Source organism: Rhinoderma darwinii, chromosome 1, assembly GCF_050947455.1.
Source record: "Rhinoderma darwinii isolate aRhiDar2 chromosome 1, aRhiDar2.hap1, whole genome shotgun sequence".
NCBI lineage: Eukaryota > Metazoa > Chordata > Amphibia > Anura > Rhinodermatidae > Rhinoderma > Rhinoderma darwinii.
In genome coordinates, this window is record NC_134687.1 from 216,893,145 (window position 1) to 216,913,653 (window position 20,509).

Below are 20,509 nucleotides of genomic sequence, written 5' to 3' on the forward strand. Positions count from 1 at the left end.
GCCCAATGTGGTTCGGGAGGATGTAACGTTGATCATGCTCTATTCTGATGTAAGTTCAGTAAAACCGGGAGTCCAGACGTTCTACGTGAGCTGATTTCTGCCGAACAGGGAGAGCCCATCTATACGATGCATCGTACGCTTAATGACCGTTCAGCTACTCTTGAGTATAATTTAGTTTACCTTTTCCTAGACCCATTTTCTCATCTCTACACTGAGCATTGTTTGACATTTTCTAAACTAGACCTTCTACTCTTCCATCGTTGTTTACCTATATAAGGCTCTACTTTTATTTATGTACAAATCATAAACAATTGAGGATTATTCATTGGTAAAATATGAACATGTACAAATACAGTAAAACCTCTGAGACGACCACCGAAAATAGCATTAAAAAGGTCTTCTAGGAGAACATGGCCAGCATGCATAAAATAAATATTTATATGGGGGGGGGCAGAAAATCTGGTCTGGACAAGAGAGGTGGTCTTATGGACTGGTTTCACGTTACAACTTCGTTAAAGTTGCATCAAAGAAGCACTCCACTTTTTTTTTTTTTTTTTTTTTTTTAATATATATATAATATATATATATTTTGCCCTCCATTTGTACACTGGTGTTTGTGGGGGGGGGGGGGATGTGTGCAAAGATACTTACCGATTCGCGCATCACGTCATTTTCGTGTCCAGTGGCGCCCGCGTGATCACATTCTGACCTACTCTAGAATCGCTGTACTTTTGTGAAAACCGGAACTTATGCTCTCAATGCATTCCTGTGGGAGCCCGAACGAGGCTCCATAAGAATGCATTAAGAGCCGGAGTACCGGTTTTCCCAAAAGTACAGGGATTCCAGTCTGGGTCCGAATGTGATCCTGTGGGTGCCGCTGGACCCAAAAATGATGTAATGCACGGATCGGTAAAAATCTTTGCACACTGCACCCCACTGGAACACCAATGTACAAATGGAGGGGGAAATGAAAATAAATAAAATGGAGTGCTTCTTTAAAGGGATCATCTAGTTGGGCCAGCCCCTCTTCTACATCAAGACCAATTGGAGAACTGTTCACTACTGTGGGTCCAGCAGCTGAAACCCCCTCAATGATCAATATTTAGATATAAGAACATGATCCAAAGGATGTACTCATGCTTAGGCCTTATTCAGGCGAACATGGGGAAACTTGGACGTGAAAAACTGCAGTTTTGCCACATCCGCGTTGCCCCTGTGTGGGTCCCTTTTTCAAGGATCCTCATAGACTTGAGTCCAGACAAGCTTGGTTATTATGGGGTTAATAGAGGAGTTTTCAAATCGTAAATAAATGAGTATATATATATATATATAATATATATATATATATATATATATATATATATATATATACCGTGTTTCCCCGAAAGTAAGACAGTGTCTTACTTTCTTTTTATCCCCAAAAGCCCCACTATGTCTTACTTTCGGGGTATGTCTTATATTGGAAAAAAAAAATCGAATTATTTATTTATTTTTTTTCACAAACTTTATTTAACTGTTTTACATTTTTTTTTTTAGTCCCACCAGGGGACTTCACTATGCGATGTGCCGATCGCATATATAATGCTTTGGTATACTTAGTATACCGAAGCATTATTGCCTGTCAGTGTAAAACTGACAGGCAACCTATTAGGTCATGCCTCCGGCATCGCCTAACAGGCAGATGCTGAAGGCAGACCTGGGGGTCTTTGTTAGACCCCCGGCTGTCATGGAAACCCGACAGCGACCCGCGATTTGTTTGCGGGGGCGCCGATCGGGTGACAGAGGGAGCTCCCCCCTCTGTCAAACACATTAAATGCCGCTGTCACTATTGACAGCGGCATTTAATGGGTTAAACTGCCGGAATCGGCGCGCGCTTCGATTCCGGCAGTTGCAGCAGGAGCCAGGCTGTGTATAACAGCCGTGCTCCTGCCGCTGATCGCGTGGGTACAGTCTCAGTACCCGCGCCATCACAGGACGGATATATCCGTCCTCCTGCGCGAACTAGCAGCTGCTGAGGACGGATATATCCGTCCTTCGGCGTTAAGGAGTTAATACTGTGTGCATTACCGTATTTTAAGCAGGAGGCGGCATTGACAAGTGCAGGGGACGGCGCGGTGACGTATGGAGAGGGGCGGCGCGGAAGTGGGCAGGAGGCGGCAATACCCCCGTGTTTCCCCGAAAGTAAGACATATGTCTTACTTTCGGGGTACGGCTTATATTAGCCGACCCCCCTGAAACCCCCGATACGTCTTACAATCGGGGGTGTCTTACTATCGGGGAAACACGGTATATATATATATATATATATATATATATATATATATATATATATATATATATAGTGTGTGTACACACACACACACACACACACACACACACACACTTACACTTTTGAATCGTCAGTGACTATTCTATATACTTTAAAAGGGGGAATTTCTATTAATTTGTGAATACCTATAACTGTACATGTGGACCTATCACACATCCAAAAAGGAAGAAATAGAACAAGTACAAATTTGTACCTTGTAATAATCACAATGCTTTATTGAAATACATATAAAAACATATTGGCCATCAAGACCTAAAATATAACAAACAGTTAAAATGCATAGCTGTGGGGAGCACTAAGGCTATGACAAATGAAGTATACTCAGAGGAAGATCAAACATCTATATAAGGTAGCTCAGAAAGGCATGCTATATATGAAAGAATCCAAAGACCACAAGTGTGATACAAACTGCCATGCCTATACAATAGAACAAATAATGAACCAACAGCGAGTATAAAGAGAAGACAGCACACAACACACACTGGTATCCAGGGAGTAACCACAGTTCAAACCCAGTCCCAAGGACTATACCAACCAGTATGTGTCATAGTTAGCCTCCGGTGAACCCCACACCGCGAGCCCTGACGCGCGTTTCGCGGTAGCTTTATCAAGGGGTACTGACAGGAGAGGTGAATGTCGCTCCATTTATACTAGATAGTGGGAGGAGTTTGATTGAGAGAAGGCCAATAGCAGGTACAACACTTGTGATAAAAGGTGCACTATAGCACAAACAGCTACTGCCTAGATCCGGTGTGCAACAACCAAGTGATGTTGCCAGTAGATAGTTGATTGGAAAAAATGAGTAGAAAAAAGGACCATAATGGGGCATTGTCAAGAGGAAGATGAGAGATACCAGACCCAACAATGCAGATGAGCTGAAGGCCGCTATCAAAGCAACCTTGACTTTCATAACACCTCAGTAGTGCCACAAGCTGATCGCCTCTGTGCCACGCCGCATTCATGTAGTAATTCATGCAAAAGGAGTACATCCCTCATGACGGCACCACAGGAGGTTGCCCTATTGACCTCTATAGGGACAATGTGAACTAAAACAGAGAAAAAGACACGGCGACACATAGTGCAGATTAACATGGTACACAGAGAGAGCAAGAGTAAACACAGTTAGTGCTCACCTTGTAAGTGTTGAATACTGGCAGGTACAACACTTGTGATAAAAGGTGCACTATAGCACAAACAGCTGCTGCCTAGATCCGGTGTGCAACAACCAAGTGATGTTGCCAGTAGATAGTTGATTGGGGAAAAAAAGAGTAGAAAAAAGGACCATACTGGCGCTGCTGTTAACCCCTTGAGAAAGCTATAAGCGAAACGCGCGTCGGGGCGCACTTCCACACTCTGGGTCACACGATTCTCCTCAATATGGGTAAGTCCATTTACTGGATTCATAGGGACACTTGCTATTTCCTTAGGAACACTAGTTCACTTAGGCTAATGGTCTGGTCTGCTGTACTCTTTGTATTTACATCTTATTATTTATACATTTTTATAGAGATACCCTGTGTAGGAGTAATTTTGATTATCAATTAAACCTGTATACTCTTATGTGACTTAATATTCCGTTCAATATTGGTAACTGTGACTTAGTCAAGGACTCATTTTTAGATTCTCTGCTTTTTGTTATTCTGTGTATTTATTATCAATAAAGATGTGTAATTTCTTCATATGTGGATATATACGGACTCTTTTTCTCTGGTTTATTTTGGCGCTGCTGTTAATGTAGATTGAAATGAACAATATTCAAGGTTTAATGTAAAGAGAAATAGACAAGCTATGCGTTTCAAAGCATTTTTATCCTGATGAAGATGCCGGTACGGCATGGAAACGCGTAGCTTGTCTATAGGGACAGGAAGACTGAGAGGTTAAAAGGACCCTTCCACCACCCACTTGGCAGTGTTCTTTCTGTCCCTACAGCGCCAGGAGCAGAGAGATCGCTCCTGGAGAATTCGGGGAGTCCGCATACTTTCCATTTTATTCCCCCCATGTGCCTATGCTAAATACCTCTCTAACGAGAGGTCCCTTAGCTCCCCAACCGAAGCGCCTACGTTAGGAATCCAAGGCTGGATTCCGGTAGCGTGCTGGTTCTGGATTCCCAAGTCCAGGCTTCGGCCGAGGGGCTGCGAGATCCATGCGGGGACTGGTAGCTCCATAGGTTTGGTGCCCTGGAAGTATCCTCGTCAGCGGCCGCGTAGCCGGAAGTGACGAGTCGCCTGCTATGATGTAGCCCCATCACCGGAAACTAGGCCGGGCTACTTCTGGTCTGCGGCCATCTTGGAAGGAGGGAAATAAAAAAAACGCCCGCATATAAAGGGACCCACACAGGTATGTGTTAGAGCTAATACCTCTAACGTGGATTTATATATACAGCCTTAGAGCATATATCTTTTGACTTGGATATTGGATTATTTGCTTGTAGCAGGGATGGACCTACCTCATTCTAATGGAATTCCAGATATGTCCCAGGGTCATGTGAATCTCATCCTTGGGGTATGGGTTATGACTCTGTAAGTAGTCAAAAATAGAGATTTTGCTGATACCCTCACTTTTTTATATATACAAAGTGAGTTTTGGGGAACCACAAAGGTGTAAACCACCAGTTAAAGTTATTTTTATAATTTGGAAATAGGAAGAAGGGGAAAGAATTGTGGTTCCTATTAGGAATTGAAAACAATAAACTTTATTAATATATTTAGGTTAAAATAATTCTATATATTTCTCAATGTAGGTCAAATTTTTATAGCAGTGCAGAAGACCCCTTATCCTGCACTTGGAGAACAAAATTTGTCTTATATATACTCTATTATCTATTGCTACGATCATGCAACAACAAGGTTGGACTTTATTGCTTGCTGAGGTAAGTAAAAATCTGATCACATTGGTATATTGTATGCACTATGTGAATCAGCATTTGCTGTCAGTCATTGAACATTGTATCAGTTTTTATGTGCACTGATAGTTACATTATTTTCTATTAGTAAATAGACATTGTATCAAATTCTTGTTCTATGCTGTGCCACTATAAGCTTGCTATTCTATAGATATTGTCAGTAATTTAAAGTTCTCTTATGTTCACTGAATGCATCAGCACTTGCTGTTAATCCATATTCATTAGGATGAATTGCAATATAGTATTGTGCTGGTTTAGTTTTTTATTTATGTCAATTACAATTATTAAATTCCTACAGCAGTCCACATTGTATTGTTATACCACGCTGGCCATCTCTGACAGAAATAGCAGCGGTGCGGTAACCTGTGTGAATGAGCACTACAGAGAGTGCTCTGATTATAATGTGCTCATAGTTAGTTCCCACCTTAAGTTTGTAAGAGGCTGTGAACAGTGGCACTATGCGGTATTTAAAGGCAATGTGTTGCCAGAAAAACATGGTTTTTTTTTTAAATTAAACATTTAGTGTGTGGGTGATTAAACATTGTTCAAATTTTTTTTATTTTTTCCACGAGTCAGGAAATATTATAAATTAATTCAAAATTTATAATACTACCCATTTTTGGTCACTAGATGGAGCTATTCCCAAAATTGCAGCATTGCAACATTGGGTTAAAAGCCCTCGCTCTAGTGAGCTCTCAGCATCCCCCCCTCCTTTATCCTGGCTAGTGCCGGGATAAACGAGAGGTTTGAACGGTGTAACCTCCTACACTGTGTGTCGCCATTTTTTGAGCTAACACACAGTGTAGTAGGTTTACATACAGTAGTAAACACACACAAACACGAACATACATTGAAATCTCTTACCTGCTCCTGCCGCCGCGGCTCCCTCCGGCCCGTCCGCTCCGTTTGCTGCCGCTGGTCCAAGTGCACAAATCCGGAAGCCGCGACCGGAAGTAGTAATATTACTGTCCGGCCGCGACTTCCGGTCCACAGGAAAATGGCGCCGGACGGCGCCAATTTCGAATTGGACTGTGTGGGAGCGGCGCATGCGCAGTTCCCACACAGACGCCGTACACTGAAGTCAATGGGACGGGAGCCGTTCGCAGTCCCTATGGGACTGTGGCTGCCGTATTCCATGTCTGTATGTGTCGTTAATCGACACAGACAGAAATGGAACAAAAAATGGCAGCCCCCATAGGGAAGAAAAAGTGTAAAAATAAGAAAAAGTAAAACACAAACACACAAATGAATATAAACGTTTTTAATAAAGCACTAACATCTTTAACATATAAAAAAATAATTTGTGATGACACTGTTCCTTTAAGCTAACTAGCTTGTGTATTGCATATGGCATGCACTACCCATCCTCGTTATTGGGATCAGCAGCGATATATTTCGCCTGTTTGCAGATAAAATTTTACTATATAATCTGCTATATTTATGGCCTACTTGCTGTCTGTTATCGCCGCTTTCCGTGAAGGGCAGTGAACAGCACCAATGCGATCAGATTTTTACTTACCTCAGCAAGCAATAAAGTCCAACCTTGTTGTTGCATGATAGTAGCAATAGATAATAGAGTATATATAAGACAGACTCTGTAAGTAGACCTTGCTTTATCTGCCTTTGTTTACTCTAGAATAATGATTCCTCTCAGAGACAAACAGATCCTAAAAAGAAAAAGGTATTAAATGTGCGACTTGTGGGAAAAAATTATTATATTAGAATCGCATAAAAAACAGTTGTCAGGATTGTATCTCAAAACTACTGAAAGAAGAACAGCCTACGTTTATGTCTGAACTGAGGGATATTATTCGTGAGGAAGTGAATCAGTCAGTAGCCTCCCTCGCCCCTCCTCAAGAAACTCTGTCACGCTCCCGTGCAAAAAAAACACGGACAGAATTAGAACAAAAATGGTGCCCACCATCTCAGGTCTGACTAAGCAGGCATGTTCTTATTTATCGGAGGGTGAATTAGAAGAAGGAGACAAACTCTTAGGGTATGTTCACACGGCTTAGTGCATGTCACTTCTTGTGCTGTTTTTGGAGCCGTTTTCCATTGACTCCATAGAAAAACCGCTTAAAAAACGGTCGTGAAAAACGTGAGTTGCTAAAGAAACAGCTAAAAATCAGGAGCTGTTTGCCTTGAAAACAACTCCGTATTTTCAGACGTTTTTGAGTTTGTGTGTGCACATACCCTTACCTTCAACCTCATCCACACAGGAGAAATTTTTTTACTTTTCTTCTGATATGTCCGATACCTTAATCCAGGCAATACGGGAGACCATGGATATCCCAGAAGAAAACCAACCCCATACCATGCAGGATGAAATGTTTGGGGGCCTGACGGAAAGGAAAACATAGATTTTCCCGGTGAATGGAAATCTCAGGAAAATGGTAACAGCGGAATAGGAGGATTCTGAAAAAAGTCTCTTAATTTCAAGAGAATTCAAAAACAGACTTCTCTTTGATCCAGAAGACACAAAACCTTGGGATGAGATCCCAAAGGTTGATGTCCCAGTAACTAGGGCTGCTAAAAAAAAAACGCAATCCCCTTAGAAGATTCCTCTCAGTTGAAGGAATCCATGGACCGGAAAGCAGATGGATTGCTGAAAAGAGCTTGGGAATCTTCATCCGCTTTAATTTCCACAAATATCGCTGCCATGTCTGTAGCAAGATCGATGTTTATTTGGTTAAACCAACTGGATGCCCATTTAATGATGAAAACGTCAAGAGAAGATATATTAGAATCTCTACCCTTACTAAAAATAACAACTGGATTCTTGGTAGACGCATCAGCCGAATCCATTAGATTTGCTGCCAGGAATGGGGCTCTGTCAAATGCTGCTAGAAGAGCATTGTGGCTCAAAATGTGGTCAGGAGACACGAAATCTAAAAGCAAGCTGTGCTCCATCCCATTCGCAGGATTCCTGATGTTTGGACCTCTCCTGGATAACATGTTGGAAAGCGCAACGGATAGGAAAAAGGGGTTTCCAGAAGAGAAACCTAAAAAGACTCCTCAGTTTCGCCAACAGAGGCAAACAACGTTACAGAACTACAGAGGTAAAGGAAAGTCGGGCTTCTGGAGTTACCCCAAGGGTGGAAGGGGTCGAGGAGATATCCAATAACTCATTCCAGCCCTCAAAGCAATGATGCCAGAAGTGTAGGGGGAAGACTCCTACATTTTTATACAAAGTGGACCAGAATAATCCAGAACCCATGGGTTCTACAAATTATAGAACACAGAGGTAAAAGATAGAGTTCTCCTCCCTTCCACCGGAGAAGTTTCTATTAACCAAGTACCAATCAAGAGATCTCCATCAATTTCTCATCTTGGAAGTCCAGAAACTTCTACAATTAAAAGCGATTACACCGGTACACCACAACGAAAGATTCAAGGGCCACTACTCAAAAATCTTCTTGGTCAAAAAACCAAATGGTTCTTACAGGACTATCATCAACCAGAAAATATTAAACAAATGGGTGAAATATCGCAGGTTCAAAATGGAGTCTATCCGATCGACTACTCCTCTAATAAGGAAAGAAGCATTAATGTGTACGATAGATTTAAAGGATGCATACTATCACGTCCCTATCCACCCAGCTTACCAAAGATTCCTCAGATTTGCGATTCAGGACAGTCCTTCTGTTCTTCACTTTCAATTTGTCTGTCTCCGCTTCGGCATTTCCTCTGCCCCCAGAATATTTACAAAAATGATGGCGGAGATTATGGCATTTTTAAAGAGTCAAAACATAGTGATCATCCCATACCTAGACTATTTCGTGCTGACCGCAGTTACTTCATCTATACTAAACAACCATCGATTACAGGTTCTTTCCCTACTATAGGAATTGGGATGGATAATCAACTTTGAAAAGTCAAGTCTTCCTCCCTAAAAACAGAAGATCTTCCTAGGAGTGCTGTTAGACTCCTCCCCCCAACATTTCTTCCTCCCAAGGGAGAAACAAATACCTCTACAGGCCAAAGTGAGGACATTTTGGGGTAAAAAAAAAAAAGCTGTTCCATAAGAGAAGGAATGCGGATGTTGAGTTTGATGACGTCTTGCATACAGTCCATTCCATGGAGTCAATTCCACTCCCGACCCTTACAGAATTTAATCCTATCCCAGTGGGATCAGAAACTCCTTGAATTCAAAAATTCTGATTCCCGAGACAGTGAAGTCATCTCTCCACTGGTGTTTCTGCCCAAACAACATATGCAAGGGGGTCCAATGGAAAACTTCTCCTTATGTGGTAATTACCACAGATGCCAGTGAACATGGCAGGGGGTCTGTGGTCCAAGACAAGAATTTTCAGGGCACATGGCCTACTCAGATGAAGATTATGTCCTCAAACTTCAGAGAACTAAAAGCCGTATGGGAAACATTCATAAAAGCTATGCCCATCATAAAAGGGATGCACGTAAGAATCTTATCGGACAACACAATGGCAGTGACACGCTTATCTTCAAGCCCTATTCCAATCCTAAAGTACTTGGCATTGGAAGACCCTATCATGCTCCAAGTCAAGAAGAACCTTCTCTCCCAAGCTCCCTTATTCTTTCAAGGAGTAGAAACTCTGAAGTTGTCAGCTTGGATCCTGAAAGGCAGATCCTGAGGAACCACAGTCTGTCAGACTAGGTAATTTCAACTATCTTACTAAGCCATTAAAAAATTAACCGCGAAAAGCTATAAGAAAATTTGGAAGACATTCAGTTCCTGGTATGGAGATCCAGGACCAGACCCCTTTCTTCCTAACATCGTGAAGATCCTAGATTTGTTTTACAATCAGGATTCAAAAAAAGGGCTTAGCCCTAGTACCTTAAAAGTGCAAATTTCAGCTCTAAGCAACTTTATCAATACTCCCTTAGCTGAACATCGGTGGATCAGAAGATTCACTCAAGCAATTTCTAAATTGAAACCTTCCCTAAAGAAATCGTTACCTACCTGGGATTTAAATGTAGTTCTAACGGCTCTTTGCGATCCTCCCTTTGAGCCTCTCGACTCAATTAATATAAATGTTTTAACTCTAAAATCTGCGTTTTTAGTCGCTATTACATCAGCGAGAAGGATTGGAGAAATCCAATCTCTTTCGATCATAGAACCCTACCTAAATATTCAAGAAAAGATCATTCTAAAACTAGACCCTTCTTTTATTCTGAAAGTGCCTACTACCTTCCATAGAGACCAAGAAATAATTCTACCTTCCTTTTGTCCAGATCCAAAAGACCAACAAGAAGAAAAGTGCCATTGCCTGAATGTCAGGCGAACAATTTTTCATTATCTGGATAGAACCTCCTCTTGGAGACCAGATAAAAATCTATTTGTCCTATATGGTGGAAAGTATAGAGGAAAGAGAGCCTCAAAAGGCTCTCTAGCGGGATGGGTGAAAACTACCAGACAAGAAGCCTACAAGTTCCAAGGACTCTGTGCCCCCCCCTGCATTCATCCTGGTGTGGTAATTGAAAAACACTGGGAAGTGGGTGGTGGGGGGGGCCTTTTAACCTCTCTGCCCTATTGACCTCTATAGGGACAGAAAGACAACCTCCTGTGGTGCTGTCATGATGGATTCCTAGAAATACAATTACTGGTAGATCTAATTCCTACTTTCAGTAGGCCAACATTTCGGTATTAAAAATAATTTTTTAAATTGGGCTTATATAAATTTTGGGTTTTCATTAAAGAGGCTCGGTCACCACATTATAAGTGCCCTATCTCCTACATAATGTGATAGGCGCTGTAATGTAGGTAAAAGCAGTGTTTTTTATTTAGAAAAACAATCTATTTTCACCAAGTTATGAGTGATTTTAGCTTTATGCTAATGAATTTCTTAATACCCAACTGGGTGTGTTTTTACTTTTGACCAAGTGGGCGTTGTGTAGAGAAGTGTATGACAACTGGGCGTGTTTTTACTTTTGGCCAAGTGGGCGTTGTGGAGAGAAGTGTACGACGCTGACCAATCAGTGACCAATCAGCGTCATACACTTCTCTCCATTCATTTACTCTGCATATAGTGATCCTGCGTTGTTCACTATGTGCAGCCACATACTCACAGATTAACATTACTGAAGCGTCTTGGCAGTGAATAGATATCGCGTCCAACCAGGATGGGATGTCTATTCACAATCCCGACACTTCGGTAACATTTGACTGACAGCACAGCAAGCATAATCTCGCGAGATCACGCTGTAAATGACATCACAACGTGATCTCGATGTGCTGTGCTGTAAGTCACACGCAAACGTTACCGAAGTGTCGGGATTGTGAATAGACATCCCGTCCTGGTTGGACGCGATGTCTATTTACTGTCAAGACACTTCAGTAATGTTAATATGTGTGTATGTGCTGCACATAGTGAACAACGCAGGATCACTATGTGCAGAGAGAATGAATGGAGAGAAGTGTACGACGCTGATTGGTCACTGATTGGTCAGCGTCGTACACTTCTCTCCACAACGCCCACTTGGCCAAAAGTAAAAACACGCCCAGTTGTGCATTAAGAGTCATTAGCATAAAGCTAAAATCGCTCATAACTTGATGAAAATAGATAGTTTTTCTAAATAAGAAACACTGCTGTTATCTACATTACAGCGCCGATCACATTATGTAGGAAATGGGGCACTTCTAATCTGGTGACAGAGCCTCTTTAACTGTTACCATAATCATCAACATTAAAAGAAAAAATGCTGGAAATAGATCCCTCTGTGTGTAATGAATCTATATAATATATGAGTTTCACTTTTGAATTGAATTACTGAAATAAATTAACTTTTTGATGATATTCTAATTCATTGAGAAGGGCTAGTATATTGTGGCACTCTCTGTGTTATTTAAGGCTTACTTTAACCTATTAAATGCCTCAATGTTCAACTCCAAATGAGGACCCTCTCTCCTGCAACTCTTCTCTTGGGCTAAAAGAAGGGGGCCCTGAGCAGGGGTGCATTACTATGGGGGAATTTTTTAATTCGAGCATCAGTGTGAAGAGCTGATCAAGCTTTTCTATTAAATTTAATAGCATTCACCAAATCGCCCCTAAAAGTGCTAAACGGAGGGGATGATAAGAAATCACTTACTAATTGTGTGGAGTCACATGATTCCAATTAGATAGTCAACAGCTCTGAAAAGGATCATGTGACACTTCAAAGTGCTTCCTTTTACAGCTCCCTGTTTGGCACTTTGGAGAACTGCTTTGTGGGTGTAATTTTAACCGTTACTTTTATTCGGTTATCAGATGACCCTGATGTCCTTATTTTACGAGGCCTGTTACAGTGACAGGTGCTCCTTAAATATGGGCATATACAATAATACGACACAAGTCTAGTTTCTTACTAATGCTGTTTCGTTTATTGGATACTTATGTTACATAGATAATCAGAAATGTGATAGCAGTAGCTTAAACTGCAGTGGTGTTCAGTTAAACATATCAGTAGGACCTTCATATGAACCACAACTCGTGGGGCCCAGTATATGTTGACACCGTTTTGACAAAGTATATAATGTTTCTGTCAACACAAAGCTTATTATACACACAATATTTTTTGCTAATGACCATTTATTTTTTATTTTAATTTATGTCAAGCTGAAGATAATTTAAGTAATTGCTTATTAATTCCTTTAGGCCTCATGCAAACGACCGTAGTGTTTTTTGCTGTCCGCAAATATGGATCTGTAGTCATCCACAAGTCATCCGCATATATGGCACACTGTCTGCAAATAGTCCATAGCGCATCCTTATTTACGGATCCGCAAAAAAAAGGAAAACTAATTATGTAATCAACATGTCCCAAACCTTTGAAAAGGTCACATGATCGCTCAGACGCCATTTTCTTAGAGAATCCCCTGCTGTCGCTTAGCAACGCTTCTGCAATTATGAACGGCTACGGATGCACGTGTTCAAAAACGCGCAATGTGAATGCAGCCTAAGGCCGGGTTCCCATTTAGCGTAAACGAGACGGAATTCTGCAAAAATGGCGCAGCGTTTACAGTAGCAGCAAAGTGGATGAGATTTAGAAAATTTCATGCCAAAGCTGCAGAAAAAAATGCAGTGTAAACGTTAATAAATTGACCTGCGGTGTGGAAATTAAATCTGCAACATGTCAATTTATGCTGGAGTTTCCCCATGGAATTCAATGGGGTTGCAAAACCCGCAACAGAAAGTCAAGTGTTACGGAATCATCACAAAAATTGCAAGTAAGAAAAAAAAATAATAAGTTCTACTTGCCGAGAATTCCCTGCTTCTTCTCCAGTCCGGCCTCCTGGGATTACGTTTCATCCCATGTGACCGCTGCAGTGGTCACATGACCAGCAACCTCATCTTAGGAGATCGAACTGCGCACAGAAGAGAGGGAGGGGGTAAGTATAAACTTTTTTTTCAGCGCAGCTTTCCACAACGGAAAGTCCACCTGAAAAACCGCACCACAATGTGGTGCGGTTTTACGGACTGAATGTGCTGCGGGTTCCAGGTCAGATACGCTGCATAGTTTTCACGCAGCGTATCCGACCTGTAGAAATCCGGCCTTAATATTGCAGTTTTAGGTACGGATTTTACACTGCGGATTTTGATGCGTTTTTTTTTTTAAACTGGTCAGATACAATTCTAGAACGAAAATGCAAGATAAATTGACGTGTTGCGGATTTTAAAATCTGCAACGCAGGTCAGTTTACATGTGTAAAAATGTAATTGTAGATAAGATTACTTGGGCTCTCATTTACTTTGCTAGTACTGTATTATGCTGCTGATTAGTCATGGCAGATCCGCACATGCGCATGTGGCCAATCTGTGTCTTGGACACAGAAGTGAGTGATTTATTTGTTACTTTGTGCGGATATATATTTTCACGGTGGCTCAACTCATGTTGATATCCCAATGTGGAATCTGTGGTTTTACATAGACTTCTTAAAGGAGTTGTCCGGGCACGGAAAACTGATGACCTATCCACAAGCACCCAGTGTGTCTCATTTTTATTTTCGAAAATAATATTGATTGGTTGCTCTAATGTCCAGTATCCTTTGATAATACAGAATGTACAGTATCAGGGTTGCCTTCACACACAGCGTTTTGCTGCTTTTTTATCTGCAGATGTTACATTAAAGTCTATAGTCAAATATAAAATGCACTACATGGACTGCATTTTGGTTTGTGGTGTTTTTGCTCTCAATAGCGTTTCTTATAGTCTTCTGTATAGAACTTTAAAAACTACAGAAATAAAATGCACATACAAGATGACACTTGAAAGAATAAACCACACTTAAAACGTTTTTTTCATGCATTTTAAAACGGCAGTAAAAACTGTGTGGGTATGTGCGCACGCTAGCTGCCTTTTACGTCTGAAATGACAGACTGTTTTCAGGAGAAAACAGCTGCGTCGTTTCAGAAATAAAAGCTCCTCCTCGCATTATGCGAGGCGTCTTTGACGGCCGAACATTTGAGCTGTTCTTCATTGAATTCAATGAAAAACGGCTCAAATTACTTTTCAAAGAAGTGTCCTGCATATAATGTATATAAGTGTCCTGCACTTCTTTGACGAGGCAGTCATTTTACGAGTCGTCGTTTGACAGCTGTCAAACGACTACGCGTAAATGACAGGTCGTCGGCACAGTACGTCGGCAAACCCATTCAAATGAATGGGCAGATGTTTGCCGACGTATTGGAGCCCTATTTTCAGACGTAAAACGAGGCATAATACGCCTCGTTTACGTCTGAAAATAGGTCGTCTGAACCCTGCCTGTGTGTGTAGGAAAAACTACGCATTTTCGACCTGGAACCTGCAGCATATTCTGGTGTGATTTATTTATTTATTTATTATTATTTTTTTGGGCAGAATTTCTGCTGCGGAAAGCAGCGGTACAAAAAAAAACAAACGTTTATACTTACCGCCTCCCTCTCTTCTGCATGTAGTCCAGCCTCCTAAGATGACGTTGCAGGCCACATGACGCTGATTAGCTGCAGCGGTCACAGGGTATGAAACGTCCTCTCAGGAGGCCAGACTGCAGGAAGAAGCAGGGCGTTCTGGGTAAGTATGAAAGTTTGTCTTTTTTGCGGCGTAATCGCTGCGATTCCGCTGCAAAAGTCGCACCGCTTGGCTTTCTGTTGCAGGTTTTGCATCCCCATTGAATTCAACAGGGAAAACTATGAAAACGCAGCATAAATTGACATGCTGCAGATTTAAATTCCACCCGCAGGTCAATTTATGAACGTTTACAGTGGGGTTTTTTCCTGCAGGGTGGGCATGAGATTTTCTAAATCTTATCCACTTTGCTGCTACTGTAAATGCTGCGGAATTTCCGCACACAATTCTTTTGGGGAAATTCTGCAGCGTTTACGCTACGTAGGAACCCGGCCTTAGGCTGGATTCACACACAGCATTTTTCTGCCCTTTCTTTGTGGTATTTTTAACCGTTTTATTTTGTTTTTTGTTCGGGCCAGATGTTACGTTAAAGTCTATAGTCAAATATAAAATGCAATACATACACTGCATTTTGTTTTGTGGCGTTTTTGTTGTCAGTTTTTGTTTTTTTAAATCGCAGTATGCTCTGGTGTGGCTTTTTTTTTCAATAGGTTTCACTAAAGGACTTCAAAAACAGCAGAAAAAAACATCTACAAAATGATACTGGCCGGTGAAACACTGGCACGGAAATAATAATGTAGTCGACAGCACTTTTGTGTCTGTGAAAAAAATGGAAACTTTACGGAACGGAAACTAACTGCAGCGGAAGCATTACCATTGAAATCAATGGAAATGCAAACGGAAGCTATCGTTTCCGTTCGGCTTTCCATTCGGTTTTCCGTTCATCGGTTCCTCAGACGGAAAGGTCGAAAGGAATCAATGAGTGGAAAAACCAAATGCTGATGTGAACAGGCTCTAACATCTGTGTCAGCTGTTTTACACATATAACATTTTCTTACATAGAAAACAACATTTTGGAGCTGCGTGCTTAGTATGGACACCTGTACAGAACACTTGTTTTCCCATATGCATAGAGTATTTAATTTTTTTGTGTTCTGAAGATTACAAGGTGACACCCAGGAGTAGAGGTTGAGTGGGAAAGGATTGTAATAAGTAAATGTGCTCTGATAGGAGATCATTGGAGCAGTGACAACGGTGGTTCTGTGGTTGGCCTCCAAAACAAACAGGTTGGCGTATATGGATATGGGGCACTGTGGAGGCATACAGTGAGCGTCAGCTTTACAGCATTACTCTATGTTCTTTTTCCCCATTTCTGATAAGCTTCTGTTTGGTACACTCCATAAAAAAAAAAGTAATTATTGACATGGAAGAAGTTTTTTGTTACTTTAAATACATATAAATGTTTCTTTAATTTCTTGCCATATTGTTTAATCCAACATCTTGTTCCACGGTGATGTCTCCTGAAATATAAAGAGATAGTTTTAATTACTGTGACCCTATTCAACAGATGTAGCGGTCCTGTGTTTGTCACGGCACAACTTTTAGACGTCACTTTGTGTTAAAGAGAACTGGTCACCTCTCCTGACACCCAATTGTGGCATTGTGCCATTCCTCATGTAAATGTCTGAATAAATTGAGAACTGGGCGTTACTACTCCACTTGTCGATAAAGTGTGTCTCTACACAGTCTGACATCGGCACAGGTTTGACACTGAAAGGGTGCAGTCACACGTGGCGTATTTGCCTTGTATTTCCGCAGCGTAAAATTATGCTGCGAAAAAATTTGCAATGTCCAATGGGAAATATTTTCCACAACTCAAATAGTTGTGGAAAATATTTATTATCCATGAATGGAATCCAGACTGAAACAAATGGAAACCATAGGTTTCCGTTTGGATGACCATTGATTTCAATGGTGACGGATCCGGTGCAAATGGTTTCCGTTTGTCACTGTTGTGTAAGGGTTTCATTGTTTTGATGGAATCAATACCGTAGTCGACTATGGTTTCCGTTTGTTTTATTTAAGAGTGCAGGTTTTCTTGAAATGAGAAAAAGCACCATTATCACACCATATGTAACTTTCAAGACAGATAATTGGGCAGTATTAGGACATGTTCACACAGCATATGTTCAGGTTGAAAAATACGAGGCTGATTTTACGACAAAGGAAAAATCTGGGCTTTTTAAGCTGATTTTCAAAATGTTTTGGATTTTCACAATCGAGACTTATGTTTGAAGTGTCAAAGGAAAATCTGAAAAATCAGTTTGTAAAACGTATAAAGAAGTGACATGTCACTTGTTTTTCTTAGGGTATGTGCACACACACTAATTACGTCCGTAATTGACGGACGTATTTCGGCCGCAAGTACCGGACCGAACACAGTGCAGGGAGCCGGGCTCCTGGCATCATAGTTATGTACGACGCTAGGAGTCCCTGCCTCGCTGCAGGACAACTGTCCCGTACTGTAATCATATTTTCAGTACGGGACAGTTGTCCTGCAGCGAGGCAGGGACTCCTAGCATCGTACATAACTATGATGCCAGGAGCCCGGCTCCCTGCACTGTGTTCGGTCCGGTACTTGCGGCCGAAATACGTCCGTCAATTACGGACGTAATTAGTGTGTGTGCACATACCCTTAAAGAGGCTCTGTCACCAGATTTTGCAACCCCTATCTCCTATTGCAGCAGATCGGCGCTGCAATGGAGATAAGAGTAAAGTTTTTTTGTTTTTTTTTAAACGAGCATTTTTGGCCAAGTTATGACCATTTTTATATTTATGTAAATGAAGCTTTCTAAAGTACAACTGGGCGTGTTTAAAGTAAAAGTACAACTGGGCGTGTATTGTGTTCGTTACATCGGGGCGTTTTTACTTCTTTTACTAGCTGGGCGTTGTGTATAGAAGTATCAGCCACTTCTCTTCACAACGCCCAGCTTCTGGCAGTGCAAAGACACAGCGTGTTCTCGAGAGATCACGCTGTGACGTCACTCACTTCCTGCCCCAGGTCCTGCATCGTGTCGGACGAGCGAGGACACATCGGCACCAGAGGCTACAGTTGATTCTGCAGCAGCATCAGCGTTTGCAGGTAAGTCGATGTAGCTACTTACCTGCAAACGCCGATGCTGCTGCAGAATCAACTGTAGCCTCTGGTGCCGATGTGTCCTCGCTCGTCTGACACGATGCAGGACCTGTGAGTGACGACACAGCGTGATCTCTCGAGAACACGGCTGTGTCTGCACTGCCAGAAGCTGGGCGTTGTGAAGAGAAGTGGCTGATACTTCTATACACAACGCCCAGCTAGTAAAAGAAGTAAAAACGCCCCGATGTAACGAACACAATACACGCCCAGTTGTACTTTTACTTTAAACACGCCCAGTTGTACTTTAGAAAGCCTCATTTACATAAATATAAAAATGGTCATAACTTGGCCAAAAATGCTCGTTTTTAAAAAAAAACAACGTTACTCTTATCTACATTGCAGCGCCGATCTGCTGCAATAGGAGATAGGGGTTGCAAAATCTGGTGACAGAGCCTCTTTAAAGTGTATTTGTATGAGGCATTTCTTTAATATAGCAGCGTAATAAAAAGCCTCATAGGAAGTACACAGTGTATTTCCTATTGAAAATAAATGGGAACCTGCTTGCAGGCGTATTTTTTAAGTGTATTTCGGAGCATCGTACAACCATTTTATGCTCCGAAATACGCCTGAAAATATGCTGTGTAAACATGTCCTTACTGCAGTTCCCTGCTGCACCATTTTGTGTGCTGACCTTATTACAATGTTAAAGCCCTGTAGCTGAATTAATCTTATCTTGGTGTTATTTGACTTATGTAAATATGGTTAGCTATCAACATTAGGACTAGTTTAATTTTCTAATACACCAAGGTTATAAGTAAGCAGTGGAAAAAATGCCAACACAAAAAAGCAAACAAATGTTCTGTAAGAGCCTGTGTTGCACTCTTGGCATGAACGTGCTTCTATACCACACCCTTCTTTGCCATTGCAAGCAACTTACAAAAGCACGTCTCAGCTACTTGATACTGGAATGTCATTTATCCGGTATAACCCCCTCTACACACGCACAAGGATCTGTTTTTAACCCCTTCCCACTGTGGCCAGTTTTGACCTTCCTGACAGAGCCTCATTTTTAAAATCTGACATGTCACTTTATGTGGTAATAACTTTGTAATGCTTTGATTTATCCAAGCGATTCTTGTGACTCATTGGACTTTATGTCAGTGGTAAAATTTGGTCAATACATTCAGTCCTTAATTGTGAAAAAAAATAAAAAATCTACCGAATAATTGCAAAAATTAGCATTTTTATAAATTTAAATGTATCTGCTTGTAAGACAGATAGTAATACCACACAAAATTGGTGCTAATTAACATCCCCCATATGTCTACTTTAGATTGGTATCGTTTTTTGAACATCCTTTTATTTTTCTAGGACGTTACAAGGCTTGTAACTTTAGTACCAATTTCTCACATTTTCAATAAAATTTGAAAAGGTTATTTTTTCAGGGACCACTTCAGTATTCAAAAAAGCATTTAGAACGTTTCTTAACCTTTTAGGCGTTTCGCAGGAATTAAAGCAATGTAGAGGTGAAATTTACAAATTTCATTATTTTTGTAGAAATTCATTTTTAATCCATTGTTTTCTGTAACACTGAAGGTTTTACCAGAGATATACATCTAAAAATGTATTACACATATTCTGCAGTTATATCCCAGATGTGGATCTATTGTGCTAATGGACTGAAGCACCGGCCTTAGAAGCAAAGGAGCACCTAGTGGATTTTGGGGCCTTCTTTTTACTAGATTATATTTTAGGCACCATGTCAGGTTTGAAGAGGTCTTGTAGTACCAAAACAAAGGTAACATCCCAAATAATACCCCACAAGGAAACTACAAGGAATTTAGGTGTGTAGTGAGCATTTTGACCCCACAGGTCTTTCATGGATTTTATCAGAACTAAGCTGTGAAAATGAAAAATGAAATTTAAAAAAAAAAAAAAACTTTGAATTTTTTTAATTTCCACAAAGACCAAAGGAGAAAAAGCACCCCTACATTTGTAAAACAATTTCTCCCGAGTACAGCAATACCCCATATGTGGTTATAAACTGCTGTTTGGACACACGACAGGGCTCAGAAGGGAAGGAGCACCATTTGACTTTTCAAGCTCAAATTTAGCAGGAATGGTTTGTGGAGGCCATGTCACATTTGCAAAGCCCCTGAGGGACCAAAACAGTGGAAACCCCCCCCCCCCCACAAGTGACCCCATTTGGCAAACTACACCCCTCCAGGAAATGATCTAGGGAAATAGTGAGCATTTTGACACCACATTTTCCCCCCGAAATTATTGGAAGTAGGCCGTG

At 41.1% G+C, this 20,509-nt stretch overlaps 1 protein-coding gene across 1 annotated transcript in view; it reads right to left on the reverse strand.

Annotated features, from left to right (window-relative positions):
* Positions 1-12,548: 12,548 nt before the first annotated feature.
* STAP1 (signal transducing adaptor family member 1) overlaps positions 12,549-20,509 on the reverse strand; it is a 185,774-nt gene continuing 177,813 nt past the window's right edge. The window contains exon 11 of the mRNA XM_075861585.1: positions 12,549-16,594. The gene's annotated coding sequence lies outside the window, so the exon portion shown is untranslated. The remainder of the gene's footprint in view (positions 16,595-20,509) is intronic.